Genomic DNA, 22,915 nt, shown 5'->3' on the forward strand with positions numbered 1-22,915 from the left:
TACGTAACAGAAAATTGCCCATTTAAAACTCCTATAAATAATATTAAAAGTCCAATGACAAAGTAGTATAAATCAGTAATATCAATATAAAGAATTAATAGAAAAATAGACAAAGCATATGACTTAGTAATTCTCAAAACTAATACAAAAAATCGGTAAGTCTGAAAAATGGTCAACCTCAATAGTAATAGAATAAAAGCAAATTGAGATAAGACTTTTTATCCTGCACTTTTGTGAAGGTGGAAAGCATAACGAGATCCCGCTGACTGATGTGATATGGTAATAGCGAAAACAGGTGTTATCGCCACCTAGCAATTTGGCGATATGTATTCAAAGTTTTAAAATGCGCATGCTTTCTCATTTGCAATTTTGCCTTAATGCATTTGCCCTGTGAAAACACTCTGAAATGCCTAATGACTCCCTCAGGGTAGCCTTCACTCCTTAACTGGATTTCAGACGCCCCCTTCAAACGACAAAAGCTAAAGCTAGAATTGGCTTTTTTTTAAACGTGTGAATCCATAAGAAGCCGCCAAAGAATTTTTAATATAATCATAGGAGAAATGCTAGAGAGCTTCTCTTCTACGTCCTCCTTTCGCTTTGTGTTAGTAATCCCCTAATACAGCTCCCGGGGAATTGCGTGACCAAGCTCTGCACCAGATACTCCTCATAATGAAATCGACCCGCGCCTCCCGGCACCGCGTTGGTGGTATAGTGGTGAGCATAGCTGCCTTCCAAGCAGTTGACCCGGGTTCGATTCCCGGCCAACGCATCTGCTGCCCTCTCTTTTACTCCCCCATATTCGAAGTCCAATTCAGTAAAGCAATGGGGAAAGGAAAGCCTTTTGATCATCCTTGCGTTCTAAGATTACTGGTTTTGGGGGAGTCTCTCCTAAAAAAAAGCCTCCGGGATGTTGGCGGCTGCAACCCTCGGCCAAGTTCGTGTGCTGGGTTCGGCCGCTGGGGTCGCACCACCGGTTTACGGTAACTAGCCTTTGGGGACCTTTAGGGAAGTGTCTGAAACAGAGACTGCTCGGATTTGTTTTCCTAAGTCCTCAGATGTGACTCGAGTTCACTGAGAAATCAGAATAAAGAAGTCAGCCCCAGGGGCCGCAGCTCCCGAGACAGCGCCACGTCGCTTGCAAAGGCGAGGGCAGCGAGAGGAACGAGAGGAGGGCCGCTTCCGGTCCCACCATTCTGGGGACAGGAGCCTCTACTCCAGGCCACGAGCTGGAGGTGCAAACAGGGAAATCCTCGGGGCGGCTTGGTTCTTTTGGGAGGAGGGAAGAGGAGTTCGGGGGTGGGGGTGCTGGGATGGTCCCCGGCCGCTGCCCCGCCGACGGACGATGCTGGCGCCCGCACGCGGGATTCGAGCTCAGACCCAGATTCGGGGATGGAGACATCGAGATTGTGGAGTGGAAACATTTGTTGGGCGTTTTGAGTGATGCAGACCGTTTGAATCGGGCAGATGACACGGCCGCTCGTAAGGGGTCCTGTTAAAGGGCTAAAATTAAGCCGCAGTGTGTCGCCTGGCGGGTGGCGCGCCGTGATCGTATAGTGGTTAGTACTCTGCGTTGTGGCCGCAGCAACCTCGGTTCGAATCCGAGTCACGGCACATAATGTCTCCTTGGCGAGCCTGGCGTTTTACTTCTATTTTACGGTTGAAAACAGTTTTACTCTCTTTTGGTTCTAAGCAGGCTCCCTGAAGTGCAATCCACGAACTGGGTGAATTGCTTTTGTTCCGCTCCTTCCGAGGCTCGCCCACCCGAGGCAGACTCACCTACCCAGTTCTGGCAGCGACGCGCTTCAGGGCGGTGTAGGGGGCCTCGGGGTTGCCACCAAGCCTGCAGACGAGAGGATCCTTCGCTTCTGACTCTGAATTCAGCGCCTGTACCGGACGCGGGAAAAACGAAGAGTTGGGAGCGCAAAGTGAGATAGCCTGGGGCTCTGTCTCCCCTCTGACTTGAAATCTCGCTGGAACGTTCACACCTAATAAATACAGTCTTTTACTTAAGCCACGCAAGATTTTGGTATTTAAAAACAAATTCGTGTCCTCAGTGATGCGTCCCTCAGCCCCACTTGCACCCACCACCCTGGGTCTGCAGGGTTTAGGACGAGAAGCCAGGGGCTGGATTCCCAAGGTCCGGGGAGAGCGAGCCCCCACGCCCCACCTCCCCGGCTGTCTGCGCCTCTCATCCCCGGGCCCTCGCGCTCTTTCGCCTCCTCCTCAAGGGTCCGCACGCCTTAAGTCCGGCTGTCAAAGCAGCCCGGTCCACGCGGACTTTGCGGAAACACGGAGATTTTAGGCCTCCTAATTCCCCGTCTTCTGGCCCCGCGCAATCCCCATCACTCTCTCCAAGCCTCAGTCCTGGGACTGCAAAGCTACTATTGTGTTCACAAAATCTTAGAGCCAGAGGGCTTGAAAGAACGAGTAACTAGCGAGTATATGGACCTTGCGGCCTGTCTCTCCAAAGAAATGATATTTCTAAAGAGAAGCCAACTGACCAGCGCCCGGCTAGCTCAGTCGGTAGAGCATGAGACTCTTAATCTCAGGGTCGTGGGTTCGAGCCCCACGTTGGGCGCGAGCACGTTTTTTTTCCTATTCAGTTCCTATCAAATCCTCTGTTGACAACCAACAATTATGAACTTATAAAAAGTCATTGCGACCACTATTGTTTTAAACTTCCGTAAGGTCTTCCAGGAATCTTCTCTATTCCCTCCAAATTGAGGAAAAATAAGGAATCCGAACCGGGGATCCTGGTCATTGATACAAGGATCCCTGACCTACTGCTGGGGGGAGAGGAGGCTTCTCCGGGGGGCGAAAGTGTCAAGAGCTGGAGCTCCTGCCCCCGGGGGTCCCCCTACGTCCTGCTGCGACTCTGCTCCACCGAGAAGACGCCTTAGGACAGGACGGGATGGAAACACTCTCCTCCTCTTCCGCTCAGTGGTGGGAAATTTTGGATTCACTTCTCGAAGGCCCTTCTTAGCTAGTTAAAATGTTCTCCACTAGGTGCCAAGGAGCATCTGCTTTTGCTTTTCAGGTTTTGAAGCGTTCACCAGCCTCAAAGGGCTGTGAAATAAAATTCGTTTACTAAGATCTCGAACCGGGGGGAAAAAAGGGGGTTCCCTGGAAAATGATCTGGGGAGGCGGAGGAGGGACGCGGAAGAGCCAGGGAAGGGAGGGCGTGCGCCGACCGCAGGCTCGAGTGGGCGGGGCGCGAGGGGGCGCGAGGGGGCGCGAGGGGCGCAGGCGCGAGCGAGCGGGCAGCGGTGGGGAGTCTGGGCTGCGCAGTCTCGGAGCTTGCGGCCGGGCGCTCTGCAGCGGTTGCGCTCGCTGGGAGGCCTTTGTTTTGCTCCGCAAAGTCTGAACTTGAACCAATAATTCTAATCATCAGTTTTGAATAACGAAGTAGGTGTTTAGGGAAAAATAATGGTCAGTGAATATCATGGCCTGTATATAAGGGTAAATTCCAAATCAATCAAAGATTTAAATGGTAATAAAGAACACTCATGATGAGAACCAGCTGTGTATGGAATTGTTGAATCACTAAATTATACACCTGAAACTAATATAACACTATGTTAACTGGAATTAAAAACTTGGAAAAATAATAAAGAGGAACATAAAAGTTCTTGTAGAAACATGAAACGATTATTTATCATGTTGGGTGTGTGTGAAAAAAGCTGTTTATGACATAAACTCAGAAATCTTGAGAAAAATATCAGGTCATTTGACTACATAAATCAAATGATATCCGCATAAGTCCAAACACAAACAACAAATTTGAGAAATATTTGCAACTCGCACTGCATTAAAAATCCTCCATTTTAAGTTCATGCATTGGTGGTTAACATCCTTTTCACTGCCCTAGTTGTGAACTCACATCCCAAAACAGCTGAAACCCCTTGATAACAAACGCAAATCGCTGGACTCTAACTTCCCCTTCCTGTCTTCTTCCTCACCCACAACCTTGCTTCCCATTCTCTCCATACCTCTCTTGGTTTGCTTTCCGTGGACCCCACCCAAGACCCAGTAGAGACTTAGGTCCACAGGTCCTCCTGTCTCTACTACTCCGCCTGTGAAATTGAGCACCCTGCTGGTTATGCCTCTATGTGGCCCTGTGCTGCACAACATGACCCCCCTCTTTGGGACTGTGAGTATAATAAACTTCTTCCTTTCAAGCCTGTTTCTCTTCTCCTGTGGCTGCACCAACTTCACCAAACCATACCCAACACCTGCATTCTTAGAACATACATATATACAAAAGACTGGTTTTCCTAATATTTACAGAACTACAAACCAATAAGAAATAAGCCAACAACCCAATAAAAATAGCAAACATATAAAGAATAGAAAATATAAATTTCTATTGTTCATAAAGAAAGATATTCAACATTCAAGGGTAAATTGGCCCAAGTTCTACAGGGTGCCTTTTAAACAACATCTATCAAAAATTTAAATAAGCTTTTTAAAAAAACTTTTTAAATCCACATTTAGAAATTTATCCCATGATATACCTACACGTTTGAAATTAAACATATACAAGGTTACTCATGGAACACTTTTCATTAAGTAAAAGAGTGGAAACCTCTCTAAATGTCCACCAGTCTGGGGAGGGTAACCAAATATACAACTAAATGTACAACTGTACAACTAAATATGGTTCCGCTAGCTGTAAAAAAAAAAAAAAATGAGGAAGTTCCTGATACTCCAATGCGGTGTGATTGAAAAGAAATGGTTGTAATATTTTGCAGCTCCTCCCATCAGGAGGTGGAGCTTATTTGTCTCCCGTCTGTATCTTGGATTGGCTCTATGACTTGCTTTGGTCAACGTTGGCGCCTAGTAAACCTGATGGAAACACAGGCTTGAAAAATGCTTGCACTTTGAGGATTAACCTCCTTTTGCTGCCTTTGGAATCCTAAAATCATGATCTGAAGACCCTCAAGCTAGTCTGCTGTAGAGATCACAAGGAGAAAAAGATTCATCCCAGCTCTTCTAGGCAATTCAACTATGCCTCAGACAGATGATTGAGCCATCCATCCTTCAACAGCCAGCCCCAAATTAGTTGGCTCAGAACAGAAAAACTTCAACTCACGGAAGCACTAAAAAGTAACACATTATTGTTATTCTAAGACAATAAGTTTGGAATGGCTTGTTATACAGCAAAAGCTAACTTAAACTCACAGAGATATAAATCAAGTGAAGATCCCAAAGTGAGGAATGATCCTATAACGTGCAATCATTTGTATCAAAAGGGAAATAATGGTAGTTGCAAGAGATATACACTTTTACCTGTATATACATAAACCTCTCTGGAGGGATACACAAGAAATCCAAGTTCCCCTATTGAAAGGACCATTCAAGTTCCCAGTATAGTGGCTAAAAATAGACCAGTTTCAAAACAGTAGGGACAAAGAGGAGATGCTGTAAGCTTTTGGGAAGGGAGATGAAAGAACAGTTTAATGTAAATAGTCAAGAATCAGAGTGACATCTGCCTTCCCTACAATGTTGATACCCTCCAGTATATAACCATCAGGAACAAACTTGTAATCAAAGTTGGATTTGGCCCATTGCAACAAAGGAGACAACATACACCATGGGGAACTGTGGGGGCAATTCTACCTTTGGAAATCTTAGTAACTTTTATTCAAAAAGTGGGAGGAGTGGAACAGAGCCAAATGTGAAACTGTAAAGAAGTAACAGTAGCTATTAGTGGTTGAGAAAGGAAGAGGAAGTTTGGTTATTTTATGTGGTTTGGACTGTGTGCTGTTCATGCTCAGACATGATCACTGTGGGCATACTGGCCATACTGACTCCGGTTTTGGCCGGCATTTTGATTTGTCCTTTTGGTGCTCTTTCTATTGTTATGTTCTTCAAAAGCCCCTGCTCCCCCAGATGTCTTGTGATCTCAGAGGAGACAAGAGCACCAAGAGTACCTTGATACAAACCTCGATAACATAGTTTTGGCCTCCTGATGCACAGGTGTCGGCAGGAGGTCTGTTAATGTTAGCTAATGATCACAATTGTGTGAACACTTGGATCTCACTGTTAGGGTCTCCCTCAGGTCCCATCTCCTTCCAATCTGTGAGTGAAGGTCTGGATTTTTGTGGAGAATAGCTGAGCAGCTGACTGGTGGGCCAATTCCCCACCCCCCAACCCTGTCAGTTAAGTTACCCAGTATAGAAACTGTAAACTGTCGTCTGATTTGTCTTTCCAACTCAAAGTGCCTTCTCAGTTTGGGGGATGCTTTACAGTTCTTCTGCCTCCGAACAATCATGAAGTACTTCTTTTTTTTTTCTTTCTTTCTTTCTTTCTTTCTTTCTTTCTTTCTTTCTTTCTTTCTTTCTTTCTTTCTTTCTTCTTTCTTTTCTCTCTCTCTCTCTCTCTCTCTTTTTTTTTTTTTTTGCTTTGCTTTGCTTCATCGTGATTATAGAGTGATTTTATCTGATGTTGGTGTTCTGGGAAGTTTCCTAGTTTTACCAGGGAAACAAGACAGCCTAGGTGAAAAATCTAAGGGAAAATGATTTCACCCTAACATTCTCTATTTAGTAAAATATCAATTAATGGATATAATACAGATATGGATATAATAGACATTTTCAGACATACAATGTCTCCAAGAGTTTAGTCCTTAAGCAACTTCTTTACAGAAGTTATTGGAGAATATACACCATAAACAGGAAGGAAGGAATGAAGAAAGGAGACCACTTGCAACCCCTGAAGCAAAGGACCTAACAAAAGAGGGGCAATGGAAACCCCAAGCTGATGGTGAAGTAAAGGGAGGTATTATGACAGCTGTCAAGTAGTCCAGACTAGGGGCAGCCCCAGTGGCCCAGCGGTTTAGCGCTGCCTTCAGCAGAGGGCCTGATCCTGGAGACCCAGGATTGAATCCCACAACAGGCTCCTTACATGGAGCCTGCTTCTCCCTCTGCTTTTCTCTCTCTCTCTCTCTCTCTCTGTGTTTCTCATAATAAATAGATTTTTAAAAAAGCAGTCCAGACTGGAGGAGATAGGAATGTGTCAGGAGAGATTTCTTGAAAAACAAACAAAACACAACTATGTGTGTTTCAATGTGTCAAGGGGAGATTTACAGAACTGGAAAAAAAACGGTTATAACCTAGTAACAAATGCATGGAAAACTAAGCAAATGGAAAAATAAGGTAATTGTTAGTGCCAGGAGAAAATGTTACACAGAAATTGATCACATTTAATTATGAGTTATATAAATATATATACATACCTAGGAGATATATATGTGTATATAAAATCTCTATACTTGTATCTATATATCTATATATTTATTTATTGGAAAGAGAGAGAGATAAATTTTTATTTTAAGGAATTAGCTCATGTGATTGTGGAGGCTGTTCAATCCAAAGTCTTCAGGATAGGCCAACAAGCTGGAGGCCCAGGGAAGAGCTGATGTTGTAGCTCTAATCTTGGAGCGGAGTCTGGAAGCAGAATTCCTCCCTCTTTGGGGGACCTCAGTCTTCTTCCCCTAAGGCCTTCGACTGATTAGCTGAGGCCCACTGTCATTATGGAGAATAATCTGTTTTACTCAAAGTCGACTGATTTAAATGTTAATCTCATCTAAAAAATACCTTCACAAGAACATCTAGACTGATGTTTGACCAAACATCTGGGTACCTTGGCCTAGCCAAGTAGACACATAAAATTAATCATCACAATTAGGAAGATAGGGAAGTGGGAAATGTGTGTGTGTGGTAATTGTAGAGGGAGTAGGTGGAAGAGAAAGTATCTAAAACTAGAAAATGAAGAATTGGGATACCTGGGTAGCTCAACAGTTGGGCATCTGCCTTCGGCTCAGGGCGTGATCCTGCGGTCCTGGGATCGAGTCCCGCATGGGGCCTGCTTCTCCCTCTGACTATGTCTCTGCCTCTCTGTCTATCTCTGTGTCTCTTATGAATAAATAAAATCTTTAAAAAAGAAAGTGAAGAATTAACAATATTTGTTCCCAGAGATGGAAATAACCAATCAATTTGATCTCTGGCAGTGAGCTCCCAGGTGCTTTTGTGGCACATTCTCTGAGGCTTTCTGAAAGCCAGCCCTGCTGAGGATTAAGGGGGTTTCCCGGGACTTCCCAGCTCAGCTCAGCGCAGGATTCCTGGGCCCCACTGGGGAATGTAATCACTGACAAGATGGTGTGGTGTCCCAGCAATATCAACAGTGGAGACCCATTACTAGCCTGAATGGGCAAGGGGAGAAAGATGTTTCTGGAACCTGGAAAAGTGATCGTTGTAGCTAAGGCAGTAGTATAGGGCCATCAAACAACAGCTCTGGCTTTTGAAGCATAGCAGAGAACACAATCACTGTCAACCTGCAGAAAATAATCACCCTCTGACCTCATAGTCTTCCTGCCCTGCCAACCCCAATCCATGCCTCCCATGGGCTGTAGCTAACAGGAAGCCAGTGGGCAGAGGAGCCCCTTTATGTTCAAAAAGATTAACTTTCTGGGGCATATAGTAAGGTGGATAATGGTGAGAATGGATCTGAAGCAACAAATACAGAGTACCAAGCAAATATGGCTTTTTCATTCTTGAGGTTTTAAACAAGTTAATAGACTTTATTTCTTGGAGCAGTTTTAGGTTGACCGAAAAACTGAACAGAAAGTACGGAGTTCCCATATAATCCCTCTCCATCTGCCTAGCTCCCCTGTTATTAATACCTTGCACTGGTGTGGTACATTTGTTACAACTGAACCATACTGATAGATTATTATTAATAAAAGTCCTAGTTTTCATTAGGACTCATGCTTTGTATTATACTATTCTATATTTCTGAGATTTTCATTATAATTTCATCATTAGTTGAATTTTGGTGTCAAATAGGTTTTTTCAAAAATATTTTGTATTGGGGCACCTGAGTGGCTCAATGGTTGAGTGTCTGCCTTTGGCTCAGTCATGATCCTGGGGTCCTGGGATCAAGTCCCGCATCAAGCTGCCCTCAGGGAGGCTGCTTCTTTCTCTGCCTATGTCTCTGCCTCTCTCTCTCTCTCATGAATAATAAATAAATAAAATCTTTTAAAAATATTTTGTATCTCCTGAATTATTTCATTTATTTGAGCATATCTGCTTGTTCTCTTTAGACCTCTATGATGTCTGGACTGGAGCCATATAAGTATTTCTTTCCCTTAGATCATTATAAACCCTAGGTTAAATTTTCCTCCCATCTTTGTCAGAACCCTATTTTCTTATGAGAGCTTTCCAACTTTATTAGAACAAAGTATGTTTTTCCTACCATAACTGGATTTTCTTTTCCACAAAAATACTGGCAATGTGGCTAGAATCTTGAAGTGTAGAAATCTTTTTAAGATTTTTTTTTTTGGAGGTAGATATTACTATCTGTTTTTAGCTCAGAGCAGACAAGCAGATAAGGAAAGAAAGAAAAAATCCTGTGGAACTTATGGATCATGATGCTTTAAGAACTTCTGGATCATTATGCTTAAAAAATTTCCCAGAGAGGGATCCCTGGGTGGCTCAGCGGTTTGGCACCTGCCTTGGGCCCAGGGCATGATCCTGGAGACCCTGGATCTCCGTCGGGCTCCCTACATGAAGCCTGCTTCTCCCTCTGCCTGTGTCTCTGCCTTTCTCTCTGTGTCTCTCATGAATAAATAAATAAAATCTTTAAAAAAAATTTTTCCCAGAGAATGTGGCTTGCCCACGGTGTCAGAGGACCAGCTGTCATTGTGGGTTAACGGCCTGCCCTGTGGCTTCAGCAGCCATAGGCAAGTTTGAGTTATAGCATGTAAAGATAGCCTGTTTCATCTGAGGTTTTTAATCTATACTTACAAAATAGGTGGTTACTTTGTTATAAAAGTAATAAAGCCATACTTGTTGACTTTACTGAAAAATAAAATTGTTTATAAAAAACAATCATTAGTATACATTTTGCCTTTGGGAACTGGGAGCTTGAGCAAAGGAAATAAGAATTTTTTCATGTATCTCTCTGTAATCCCTTTTCTGTTCTCTCTCTCTCTCTCTCTCTCTCTCTCTCTCTCTTTCACACACACACACACACACACACACACAATTCCTCTAGGAGGAAAAGATCAAAGAACTACAGAACAAGTTCTACTCCCAGAACTTTTTTTACTTGACATTTTTAAGTATTATAAGCCTTCTGTTTCCACTTCTCTGGTACGATTTTTTAGCAGCACAATTGGAATCCTCAGATCAACTTTTTAGCTGGCTCTGTGGCCTGTGTCCCTGAATTCAGTCTGGCCCCATTGCTGACCACACAGAATGGACAGGGCTGAATGTGACCTGCTTCCGGTGAAGATCTTCACAGGCTACTTCGTGCTCACTTCAGACAGACCAGAGATTCCAGAAACTTCAAACGCGGTTTGTTCATGAGTATATAAATGGCCACAGATTTATATAATTGAACAGTGTTTTCACTTTTGAAAGTAAGTGGGGCCAAATAAGAGGTAGCGGGATAAGGTGAAAGGTGGACTGGGATATCTTTGCCAACTCTCAGAAGAATCCAGGTCTTAATCTTAGCTTAGTTTTAAGGGCTTCAGGAACTAGCCAAATATGAGGAGAAGCAGGCCAGCTTAGGATTTCCAGAAATCAATATTGGGAGCCTCTTTGTCTACATCCTGCAATGTGAGCTAAATCCATACTCCCTTCTGTAGGCTGTAAGTCTGTCCTTGAACATAGTTATTTGTAAATGAGTTCTTTTAAAATCATTAAAGCAATTATAGGTAAAAAAAAAAAGTGACTATTCTCAAGTCTTCAATCTGGCCACTTTATATGAAGGGACTTTTAAAAACTCAGGAAATGCCTCTTTATGTTCCCACTTGTTACGGATTGAATGTCTGTGTTCCTCCCAAATTCCTTTTTTTTTTTTTTAAGTTTTTATTTTTTTATTCATGAGAGACACACAGAGAGAATGAGAGGCAGAGACACAGGCAGAGGGAGAAGCAGGCTCCATGCAGGGAGCCCAACGTGGGTCTCGATTCCAGGTCTCCAGGATCACACCCCATCCCAGGTCTCCAGGATCACACCCTGGGCTGCAGGCGGCACTAAACCGATGTGCCACCGGGGCTGCCCTCATCCCAAATTCCTATGTTGAAGCCCTAACCTCAGTGTGATAGTATTAGGAGGTAAAGCCTTTAGGAGGTAAATAGGTTTAAATGAGTCATGAAGGTGGCATCCCATGATGGAACTAGTGACCTTATAAAAATAGGAAGAGTCACCAGATTCTCCTCTCTCTCTGCCCTCTGAAGATCCTCGGAGAAGGTAGCCATCTGCAAGCCAGAAAGAGGGATCTCACCAAGAACTGAATCTGCCACCCTCTTTACTTTTGACTTTTCAATCCCCAGAACTGTGAGAAATAAATGTCTGTTGTTTAAGTCACCAAATCTGTGGTATTTTGATATAGCAGCCAGAGCTAGGACACCACCCAAAACCTCTGAAAAGATCAAAATAAGATTTTAGAAATCTATATGAGAATGCATCCCCTATTTCTCTTTTCTATGAGAAGTTTCCTTTAGCTACTTGTTCACCTCAGCTCACCAGACAAGGTTTTATAACAAGTGTCACATACCAGTATTAAAACAGTTCCACAAGATCAACAGAATAGCCACCATCACTAAATTCCCCCAAATAAAATCCTGAGAATGCAGTCTCTCCTCTTGCTATGTAAGAAAAATTTTAGAAGACCCATTATCTGAAGTCTCAATCCTTTTTAAAAAGATTTTATTTATTTATTTATTTATTTATTTATTTATTTGTTTGTTTGTTTGTTTGTTTATTTATTTATTTGAGAGAGGGAGCCAGCATGAGTGGGGTGAGGGACAGAGGGGGAAGCAGACTCCTCCCTGAACAGGGAACCCGGTGGACCCTGGAATTTCGGGATCATGATCTGAGCCAAAGGCAGAGGCCCAACCAACTGAGCTACCGAGGCACCCGTCTGAAGTCTCAATCTAATGAAAATTTTAAACATCTCTCCTTTCCAATTTTTATTTGGCTCAGGGCCACGGGTGAAGGCCCCACTCTGAAAGGTGAGTTCTTGGTTCTTCTTCCCCAGCAGAAGCCTGAGCTCCGTGTCCAACAATTAAGGAATGTTTGTATATACAATAATCCACCCATACCATGAAAAGATATGCACTTGTTTAAGATGAAGGAAATAACAGAAGTGGTGATGAGATGCCATTGAAAAGAGTTACAGTAGCTAACATTTAACAAACATTTATTAAGTGGTCAAATGATTTATGTGCATATCTCATCACAGTTTAAATTAACCCATGAAGGAAATAGTCCTATTTGTCCCCTCTTATAGACAAAGAAATCGAGGCACAGAAAATTCATGATTTGTTCAAACCACGTGATGGAAGAACCAAAATTGCCACCCGGAACTAGGGGCTTCACACCCAACAGAAGATGGGTTTGTTGTTCTCAATTCTTGGGATTTTCTAGTTTCCAGGATGTGCAGTTGTAAAAACCCAGCTTCGGGAACTGAGGAATTCTGCAGCGCCTCTGGGATAAAGCCCAGAGGCGGGCTATTGAAAAAAATACCTTTGCTGAAAAATTCCTTCTTTTAGGCTCATTTATGCAACTTCAGTCTTCGGGCAGCATACTTGGGAGTGTGCTTTAGCGCGGACAGAAGGCCGGATGCTGCTCGTAAAAGAGACCAGACCGTCCCTGGGTGGGCTCGAACCACCAACCTTTCGGTTAACAGCCGAACGCGCTAACCGATTGCGCCACAGAGACACGGAAGCTCCTTCTCCTAAACCCATTTCCTGATCTCAGAAATTGCTTTTCAGCCTCTGGCTGGGGCCCTCCTCCCCATTCTTCTACCCCGGAGGCCGGAGGCGCGGGAGGCACTGAGGCCAAAGGGTGGTGTCACCGGGCGTGTATGAACGTGAACACCGGCCGCAGTCCCGGGGAGCGCGGGGGGCGAGCCGCTGCCTCCCCGCTGCCTCCCCGCTGCCTCCCCGCTGCCTCCCCGCTGCCTCCCCGCTGCCTCCCCGCCGGCTCCTCGCCGCCTGCACAGCCCTCCCCTCAGCCTCTCGGGCTGAGCCCGTCCGCCCTTCTCGGCCCCCTCGGCCCCCGCCGCTAGAATGTGGACGCGGCAGGCGGGACTCGGGCTCGGCTCGCGCTGCGCCCCGCGCCCCCGGGCAGGCCGGGCACCTAGGGGCCGCTCGCTAAGCGCTGGGTGAAGGGTCCGTGGTGCAAGGTGGGGGCCCGGGCAGCCAAGGGTCTCAGTGGGGGCTTTGAAGCGCTTAGTCCTACGAGGGGCTCAGGAAAGGTTTCTCAGAGGCGGACGCGCGCTTTGTCCCGGAGCTGGTGGGGAAAGCCCCGACTTCGGACTGGCGCGCACCGGGACGCCACCGAGCTCCGCACCGGGCCCGCCCGGTAGCCTCCGTCCCGCGTGGTCGGTGCGGGGCGTGGGTGCGGAGGGTTGGACCGGGAAAGGCAGAGAAGGGAAGGAGGCGGGCGGGCGGGCGGGAGACCGCTAAAGGAAACGACCAACGGGAAACTGAAAATACCGATTTTCCTACATTTCGATCACCCGCCACTGGCCTCCTCTTTGGCGGCCACCGCTCCGCAACCGTGTGCGGTTGGTGCTCTCCCCTCCGAAGAGACATTCGTCTTTTAAATGATGGGTTTAAAGACGGCACCGCTGTTGGAGGTCACCCTTGGGACGCAGCAACTTCCCGAGAGTGGGCGTGAGGGCCGCTGGGGGGCGCATCACCCGGGCTCACAGCCGCTGCAAACTTCCGCCCCGCCCCGCCCCGCCCCGCCCCGCCCCTGCCCCTGCCCCTGCCCCTGCCCCTCTCCCCCAGCCCGGAGCAGCCCCGCCCCCACCCCCACCCCCCGGGGACCTGGACCCGCCCCTCCCCGCGCCTGCGCCCTGCAGGCCGCTGCTGACCGATGGGACGAGCCGTCTGCACATCTAGCAGATCCGCTCTCCCAGGCCGATGGAGAACTCTAAGGAGCGGGCGTCCGACTGACTGATCCTAGTATTATTGCCGGAATAAACTGAGTAATGCTCGTACTGAGAGTAGGACGCTGACAGCTGTAGCTTGAATTCCACATAAATAATGCTGAAAGTTCGCTATAGTTTTGTACCCATTTGCGGGCACCTTGTAAGCACGCATGCCCTCAGATATTTTTTCTTTATAAATGTATCTTATAATATTCTATTTATTGATATGTATGTTCCTTGGAGTCTCCATGTATTTCCCCAACAGCCCCCAAAAGGAGAGGCGAGCCCGCGGGGCTGGGGCACAGAAAGTGCACTCGGCACCATGTCAACTTTCACCTGTGCCTTAAGAGCTTGCAGAAAAGCGCCCACATTGTCCTGGAGGGTTGGGAAATTCTGGTAACAGGGCTGAGGAGGTGAGAGGATCCGTGGTAAGACTCGGCGGCACCCTCGGGATGGAGTGAAAATCCTTTTATCCCGGACGTCCTCTCCGTGGAAGTCGGGTTCGGCCTGGGCGGGAACCAGCACCGGGAGAGGCCGGAGAGGGCTGGAGTTGCGCGGCAGCTGGGCCCCGCCTCGGCTCGGCGCTTTCTGTCCACTCCGCTGGTCCCTCCTCGAGCTCAGGAAGCCGGAAGATCGTAGGCCTGGATTGTGAGTTAGTGCCCATCCGCCGTGGGCCGCGGGAAATCCATTAAACTCTCTACAAACCTATTTCCTGACCAGCAACACGCTGAGGCTGCCTTCGCTCTTGGCTCAGATACTTTACCTTTGGGCAATGATCCCAGCTGCTAGGGAAAAAAGAAGCGCATCTACTTCGCGTCGTCCTGCTAGCTCAGTTCGTAGCGCTCACGACTTCTAATTTTAAGGTCTTGAGCATCGCCCAGCGTCCAGTGCATTTTATTTGGTTGTCATCGGGTTGGGTCCCCGCCGTGGCCGGTGCTGAGTGGGTCCTTGCCGGGGCCACTAGGGGCGGGGGGCGCCGCCCGGTCCCTTGGAACTCGGGTCCCGGGAACCACTCCTTTTTTTTTTTTTTTTTCAGTTTGGATCGTAAAGAATAATGATGCCCAGTTGATTCACTTTCTCTGAGACTGGCGGGACCCAAGATTCTTATTTTTTGTCCCCCACCCCCAACTCTAGGATTGTCTTGAGTCGGGGCATGGGAGGTTGACTGCATCAGCTCAGATGCCAAGCTCAGATGCTGCCTCTCTGCGGCTATCAAAACTATGGGAAAAGGCACAAAGACAACTGAATTTTGAAAGTAACTTAATTCCTTTGTAATTTTAAATGTTCTATCCATTAAAAGGCTTTATTCCTGGGGCGCCAGGGTCTGAGTCAATTTCAGCTCAGGTCATGATCTCAGGGTGGTGAGATGGAGCCTGGTGTGCGGCTCCTGGCTCAGCTAGGAGTCTGCTTAACATTCTTCCAACCTCTGCTACTTTCCCCTTCAAATAATCTTTAAAAGCCTTATTCCAAGAAGGATGTGCAGGTTTCAGCAGATCACAAAAAGAGTCCTCAGTAGAAAAGAGGTTTAAAATCTGCATGCTTGGGAGAAAAGAACTGGTGCACCCAGGAGCTCGGGTGGGGAAGACAATGGGAAGGAAGATTCAGAACAGAGTGACAAAATTGGAGAAGGGAAGAAAGAGACACATTCCAAGGACTGGTCCCCACTAAGGACAGCTTATCTTTCTGAGCCTCCTTTCCCACCGTTGTCTTTTCAGGGCATCCTCTCACTCTTCCACCCAACGGATTCTGGGAATTCTAGCATTTTCTACTAGGTCTACTAGGCCCACACAATGTTCCCTCTACCAGGACCAGGTCTGGCACCTTACAGTTGTCCTTTTGCTGATCCTCTCTTTTGTGGACTGTAGGTAAACCAAAACCTTATCTTTACCCTCTCAGGGACTCCAAATGGGCCTGAGAATTAAGTTGACATAAGATAGATTAATAGGAGAAAAGCACATTGATTTTTACGTGTACATAAGAGGTCCGATAGGAAAATGGAAAATTCAAAGAAGTGGGTAAGCCTAAGTATTTTTATACTAGGTTGAACAATTGAAGCAATTGTGAAAAAGCGAAGTATATGGGAAGATTAAAGGAAGATAGGAGTTATTTTAACAAGGTCTGTACAGATTTCTCTGGGCCCTGACTTTCTGTGTCACATGACAAGAACTGTTTCTTTCCATCTGGTAGAGGGAGGGCATCTTTCACATGGGAGTTTATCTCCTGCTTTCAGGAAGGAAAGGGGAGGTCAAATCACTCTTCTTGAACCTGCTGTTTTCCAAGTACCTTGAGCTCAAAACAATCCTTATGTCAAAATGGCATATTTTGGGGGTGGCGTATCCTGCCACCCTTCAAGTTAAAGCATGGGAATATGACCAGAGAACAGGATAGGTAGCTCAGATCTCCTTGTGGTGCTGTGGGGTCACCATGCTAAAAGTGAGTTCAGCAGTCCCAGATTAGTCTTAGTTTTTGTTAAAGTAAAAACAAAATCATAGGGCTAGGTCATTTGTAAATGTGGAAAATAATATTAAAATTATTTAGAAATCAGTAATCTATTTTATCTTTTTTTCTATTTTATCTTTTTAAAAATGTTTCAAAGCACTTTAAAAAAATTTTAATTAAAAAAACAATCATCTCTATACCCAATGTGGGGTTTAAACTCACAACTCAAAATCAAGAGTCATATGTTCTACTGAGTGCGCCAGCCAAGCACCTCTAAAATCCTTCATTTTATTTTTATATTTAGATTTTATTTTTAGGAATGCCTGCGTGGTTCAGCAGTTGAGCATCTGCCTTTGGCTCAGGGTGTGATATCGGGGTTCTGGGATCGAGTCCCACATCAGGCTCCCTGCATGGAGCCTGCTTCTCCCTCTGCCTATGTCTCTGCCTCTGTGTGTGTGTGTGTGTCTCATGAATAAATAAACAAAATCTTTTTAAGTAATCTCTACACCCACCTTGGGGCTCAAACTTATAACCCCAAGATCACATGTTCCACCAACTGAGCCAGCCATTTAGGCGCCCTCATCTTTAAAGGTACTCGCAGGAATTCAGGGCTTCTACCCACAACTATAACATAGCAATACTACCAGATTGGTCTTCTTGCTTTAACCAACCATAAAAATGCCCAAAATATGTGAAGCCCCTGTTTGCAGACACTGGCCAGAGGTAGTGCAAGACTGTGATCCCCTGAGAGAGGGGTGGGAAAGCCAGAATCTCAGCAGAGCATGGTGTTCACACTGAACTTCGAAGGCAGAGATCAAAATTAGGGCAGCTGAAACGAAGGGAATCTTCAGAGTAGAGCATCAGAAAGGAGAAAAGAATTTAGATGCCAGTTTTCAGAAGTCTGCATTGGGTCCCCTATAGGTCATTTTAATGAGTGTAGGGCCACTCATGCGCAGAGAGCTACTATCCAAGGCTTACCAGATGACAGATGCCACAAGATGGAAAACAGAAGAGATCTTAGAGATTGGCACTGGCAACACTGGGATTCAGGCCTTGTTAACTCTATCATTCTGAGCATTCAGCTGATACTCCAGAAATGCTCTGTTTTAGGTGTGAAAACCACACCTTAGTGTAAGGCTTACTCTTGACTCTCCCTAACAAATATTAAAACCAAGCCCTGATAAGATTAACAGAGGAGCTGGGCTTTCCAAGTTGAGTCACACCAAGTTAGAGAGCTTTGAGAAACACCTTGGACTTTCCAAAGATCTACCTAAACAAAACATAAATCCAGTGCTGCACAAATTCGAGGTCATCAGCTAGTAATCAAATTGCTCAGTGGGGCAGCCCCGGTGGCGCAGCGGTTTAGGGCTGCCTGCAACCCAGAGTGTGATCCTGGACACCCCACCCGGGGTCGAGTCCCACCTCAGGCTCTCTGCATGGAGCCTGCTTCTCCCTCTGCCTGTGTCTCTGCCTCTCTTTCTCTGTGTTTCTATGAATAAATAAATAATTTTTTTAAAATTACTCAGTGGAACAAATATTGATACTCTTCGGAGAAAGATATCAGAATCTGGATTCTTTTAATGTATCATTCAAAGTGTGGTATAAATAATAAAAACCATAAAGAAATAAAAAATAAGATAAACAAAAACAAAACAATAAAAAGTACAGACATATGAAAAAAAATGAGGTCCATTTAATTCATACTTAAGAGAAAAATAGCAGTCAAAAGAAACCAACTCCCAGATTTCCCAGATACTAAATTTAGCAGACTTCAACATACATTATATGTATGCATTATATATGTATATTTTATATAATTATATAAACAATATACATGAAACAAAAGGACTATACAATGTCATTGCGTATCCTAGTTTTCTTTTTAAAGATTTATTTATGTATTTTGAGAGAGAGAGAGCACACCAGTAAGAGGGGTAGAGGGAGAGGGAGAGAGATTCAGAAGAAGGAGACTTCTTGCAGAGTCTGAGACCACGACCTGAGCCGAAAACTGAGAATCAGATGCTTATCCAACTGCTCCACCCAGAAGCCCCTGTTCTGTGTTCTTCTTTTTAAGATTTTTATTTACTTGTGAGAGACACAGAGAGAGGCAGAGACATAGGCAGAGAGATAAGCAGGCTTCCTGCAGGGAGCCCGATGCAAGACTCGATCCCAGGATCCTAGGATCACGACCTTAGCCAAAGGCAGACGCTCAACCCCTGAGCCACCCAGTGGTTCTGTTTTCTAATAAAGAATCTCACACACAAAAATGGAAATCATAAAAAAGAATCAAATGGGAATTCTAGAACTGCCCAATGGGCACACAAATAAGCAGAGATGCAGATTCTGCTTGGTTTCCACAACATGGGTGCCATTCTCCGTGACTAATCTGGCTACAACCACTACTGAGTGCCCAACAGCCAAGAGCAAAGAACAACCAGCCTATGATATGTTATCAGTCCCCAGTTGGCAAGCAGGGAAGTTATTAGCACAGGGCAGCTGGTTGATCACAAAGGACCTTTGCATCATGGGAGGGGCAGCAATTTTGTTCTCACTGGAAAAGATACTTTTATTTTTTATTAAAGATTTTATTTATTTATTCATGAGAGAGAGAGAGAGAGAGGTAGAGACATAGGCAGAGGGAGAAGCAGGCTCAACACAAGGAACCTGATGTGGGCCTCAATCCCTGGATTCCGGGAACACACCCTGAGTGGAAGGCAGACGCTGAGCCACCCAGATGTCCCAATACTCACTTTTATTATGGTTTTGCCTTCTCTGCCTGCAATGGTTCTACTAAAACAACCATTTTGTGTGTACTTCCAGAATGCCTCTTCTATATCATGAAACTCCAGACAGTATTGCTGCTGACCAAGAACTCATTCGTTTGACAGTTGCCCTGGGTTCACGCTCACTCACCAGTTTTACCCTGAAGAAGCTAACCTGATGGAACGTGTTTTTGAAAATTCAGTTTCAGTGCCAGCTGGATGACAATGCCTTGAGGAGCCAGATATTTCACAGGAGGGTCTATACCCTAAATTAGCAACCAATATAAGGAGCTGTTCCTGGAAGGTAGGAAATGGGAGTGGTTCCTCTCACTATTACCACTAAGGATATACTAGTGAACATTTTGCTTCCCACCCACCTCTGTAACTTTGGGATCTGTTGACCTAGAAATCTTAGTTCCCAAGAGAAAAATGCTTTCACCAACAGGTGCAAAAATGGCTGTATTGAAGTGGACACTGAGCCTGCCCCCTGGCCAATTGGAGGTCCTCATGACAGGGTGTCAACAGGTAAAGAAGGTTACTTTACTAAGTGGGATGACTGATCCTGACCAGCTGGGTTGCTACTACACAATGGAAGTAGGGAGGAGTATTTGAGGAATGCAGGAAAGCCCTTGGAGGACTCTTTGGAACTCATTGCCCTCTGCTTAAAAGTCAATGGAAAACTCCAACAATCCAGTACAGGCAAGACAGAAATGGTCTGGAGACTTTGGGAATGAGGGCCTACAAATCACTACCAGGCGAGAAACCTGTTAACATTGAGGTATGGTGCTTGCTGAGGGCAAAGGAAATATGGAATGAATAATGAATGAAGAAGACAGTAATAAATACCTGTGACAGTTGCAGAAGTGAGGACTGTAATAGATATGACTATTTCTTGCTTATTTTGATGTAAATATTTTTGTGTATGTGTATATTACTCAATATTTTTCTTTCCTCTTCCATCCCACTACCAGCTAACATAAGATGTATTGATAGTAGTAAACTTTTAATCTAAGTATTTAGATGAGGATATCAAAGGGGGAATGAATGTGATTCAACTGGAAAAGATTTTATTCTTTTGGAGAAAGTTTTGGCCTGTTTTCATTGTTTGAAGAAAACACGATTTTCCTATTGTCTTTATTTGAAAGTTAAGAATGGTTTTAAAAGGAGCAAGAGGAATACCACACAGACAACAAGTCCACAAGAGGTGAACAATGGTGGATTTGTGTCAGTTTTCATTCCTAAACTGGAAGAACATTTCCCAGATTTCCCATCCCTGCAAAGTTTTGCGCTAGCTGGACATATTGATTTGGAAGGTGGAAATAAACAGAAGTGGCTGCCATATTCTTCTAAAACTGAGCAGAGGTCACCAGTTCACACGTGCAACTTATTGCTGGTTTATCTTATGGGCATGTGGTGGCAGGAAGGCTTGCAGCAACTACAATTCCCACCGCATCTCTTTTAGGGCTTCCCTGCTCCCTGGGCCTGCTGGATGTTTAACTCCTTGACAGTAAGTGCCAGCTGGACATTCCTTTCTTTAAGGTTGAGAGTTCCGAGTGCTGAGAGACTGAGACAACTTCTACAACTATCCTTTTTTTTTATGGGGTTCACTGTTCCACTTTGTCCCCTGCAAAAGTTGGCCCAGGATCCCAGAAAGCTTTGTTGAATCCTATCTTATGCAAACTCCTATTATTAGTGAAGCCCTGGGATGCTTTTGGGACACCCTTTTTAAGAAACCAAATATGGAAAGTTCTAAAGGAATATAGTTATCAGCCGGTAAAACCAAAATAAAATGACAAGGCTTTTCCAAAAAGCACACTTTATATCGCAGTTCTAGATTAATGGAAGCAAGGTCTACATAAGACTCCTGGTTTTTTGAGTTGTGTAAAAGCTGATCTTCATCAATGTTTAGCAACCTATAGTGAACATCAAGTAAAATTAAAGCTTGGGTGTAAGATATCAAACTGAAAACAGTGGCAAAAATGTATAAATTCAAAAGCACAATATAGACACTGAAAAAAATTTAATTTATATAAATCTGAGGCACCTGTGGCTCAGTGGTTGAGCCTCTGCCTTTGGCTCAGGTCGTGATCCCGGGGTCCAGGGATTGAGTCCCACATTGGGCTCCCTGCATGGAGCCTGCTTCTCCCTCTGCCTATGTTTCTGCCTCTCCCTGTGTCTCTCATGAATAAATAAATTTTAAAAATCTTTTAAAAAATAATTTATATAAATCTATTGTTTTTCACAAATTATCAAGGGGATACAAGGACATTGTGGATCAGAAGTGAGCAAGATAAGACAACATCCTGGGAAAGAGACTGGCAAACACAACTGCCCACAGCTGCCAACACTGGACCTGGTTGGTTTTCTTATGAACTGCAGTACAATGTAAGGGCATTTACAGATAGGGAAAATCTAAAATTCTGCACCTTCAGCCTGTAGGGAACCTGTGTGTCTGGCAGGCTTACTGATGCCCATGTGCCTTTTTTTCAAATGATGCTTTACAAAGTGTGGAGTAGAACACTTAGGATTACAAAGGAAACAGGTTCCTTTCAAATCCAGTTTTCTTTGTGATTGCAGCACTGTGTGTGTCTATTAAAATTCATTAAGCTTCACAACTCGTGGGGAAATCTATTCCATTTTTGAAAGTCAGTTTTATTCACAGAATATTTCATTAATTTCACTTTCAACCCTTAGATGTGGGAAAGTGTTTTGTATTTTCTTTTTCTAGTCCCTTTCTGGAACACATATTATTCTGTAAGCAGAAAGAGTTGAGGGTCCTCAGAAAAAAGAAAGCCTAGAGGTAGCTTTCCTGACACAAGAGAAGGCATTTTGTGTTCCTGGCTATTTTCCGTGATCTATGATGCCCTACCTCTCCACTTGCCTAAGCACACTTCTCCGGAGAACTTGCTAGGAGGTCTCAGAACTACAAAGAAATGCAAAACTTTCAGTAGTTAAGGATTTTAAGAGAATTAAAGGGAGTGCAAAAACTGACAGTCTCTACCAGGCTAGGAAATAGCCTAACCATCTCAGAGACAATAAATCAGTGGTAAAACTCCCAGTACCTTTTCAAAAGTAAGGGAGGCCCTGCATTCGTTACCAGGGATAAGGAGCCCAAGAATCCACCCAGTATGCCCATAGCCCCGTCCCCTTGCCAATTACCTCTGTTTCATTAAAATGAAAAGGCAGGTGCTCAACCATTGAGCCACCAGGTGCCCCCTTTCCCTACTTTTTTAATGCTCTCTCTCCTCCTTCCAAAACCTTTCTTTTGTTTCAACTCAGTGGAGCTCCTCTCTACTTGCTAGATGGAATGCTGCCTATTCATGAATTGTTTAATAATAAAACTAATTGGATCTTCAAATGTACTTGGTTGAATTTAGCTTTTAAACAGGTATTAGGGTAAAGTTTACCTCATAGAATGTGCCCAGAAATGTTTTTTTTGTCTTCTATTTTCTGAAAGATATTGTAGGTGATTGGTATCATTTCTTTAAATGTTTGGTAGAATTCACCAGTGAAACTACCTAATCTAAGTGTGGTTTTGTTTTCAAAAGCTTATTAACTGCTGATTCAGGGACACCTGGGTGGCTCAGCGGTTGAGCATCTGCCTTCAGCTCAGTGCGCGATCCTGGGGTTCTGGGATCGAGTCCCGCATTGGGCTCCTCGCATGGAGCCTGCTTCTCCCTCTGCCCATGTCTCTGCCTCTCTTTCTGTATCTCTCATGAATAAATAAATAAAGTCTTTTTTTAAAAAAATTGCTGATTCAGTTT

The 22,915-nt window shown here is 44.7% G+C and overlaps 2 long non-coding RNA genes and 4 other non-coding genes across 6 annotated transcripts; 5 read left to right on the forward strand and 1 right to left on the reverse strand.

Annotated features, from left to right (window-relative positions):
• The first annotated feature begins 358 nt into the window (after window positions 1–358).
• On the forward strand, window positions 359–2,014 carry LOC112664048 (uncharacterized). Its single transcript, XR_003139475.3, has 2 exons — window positions 359–1,232; window positions 1,694–2,014. It is a non-coding gene; the product is annotated as an uncharacterized LOC112664048 (long non-coding RNA).
• On the forward strand, window positions 698–769 carry TRNAG-UCC (transfer RNA glycine (anticodon UCC)). The gene has a single exon. It is a non-coding gene; the product is annotated as a tRNA-Gly (tRNA).
• Window positions 1,540–1,611, forward strand: TRNAH-GUG (transfer RNA histidin (anticodon GUG)). The gene has a single exon. It is a non-coding gene; the product is annotated as a tRNA-His (tRNA).
• Window positions 2,015–2,505: 491 nt separating the features above from the next.
• Window positions 2,506–2,578, forward strand: TRNAK-CUU (transfer RNA lysine (anticodon CUU)). Its single transcript has one exon. It is a non-coding gene; the product is annotated as a tRNA-Lys (tRNA).
• A 10,079-nt stretch (window positions 2,579–12,657) lies between these two features.
• On the reverse strand, window positions 12,658–12,731 carry TRNAN-GUU (transfer RNA asparagine (anticodon GUU)). The gene has a single exon. It is a non-coding gene; the product is annotated as a tRNA-Asn (tRNA).
• A 1,502-nt stretch (window positions 12,732–14,233) lies between these two features.
• LOC118351229 (uncharacterized) lies at window positions 14,234–22,652 on the forward strand. Its single transcript, XR_004806350.2, has 3 exons — window positions 14,234–14,598; window positions 19,210–19,455; window positions 19,597–22,652. It is a non-coding gene; the product is annotated as an uncharacterized LOC118351229 (long non-coding RNA).
• Window positions 22,653–22,915: the final 263 nt, after the last annotated feature.

This window comes from Canis lupus, chromosome 17 (genome assembly GCF_003254725.2).
Source record: "Canis lupus dingo isolate Sandy chromosome 17, ASM325472v2, whole genome shotgun sequence".
Lineage (NCBI taxonomy): Eukaryota > Metazoa > Chordata > Mammalia > Carnivora > Canidae > Canis > Canis lupus.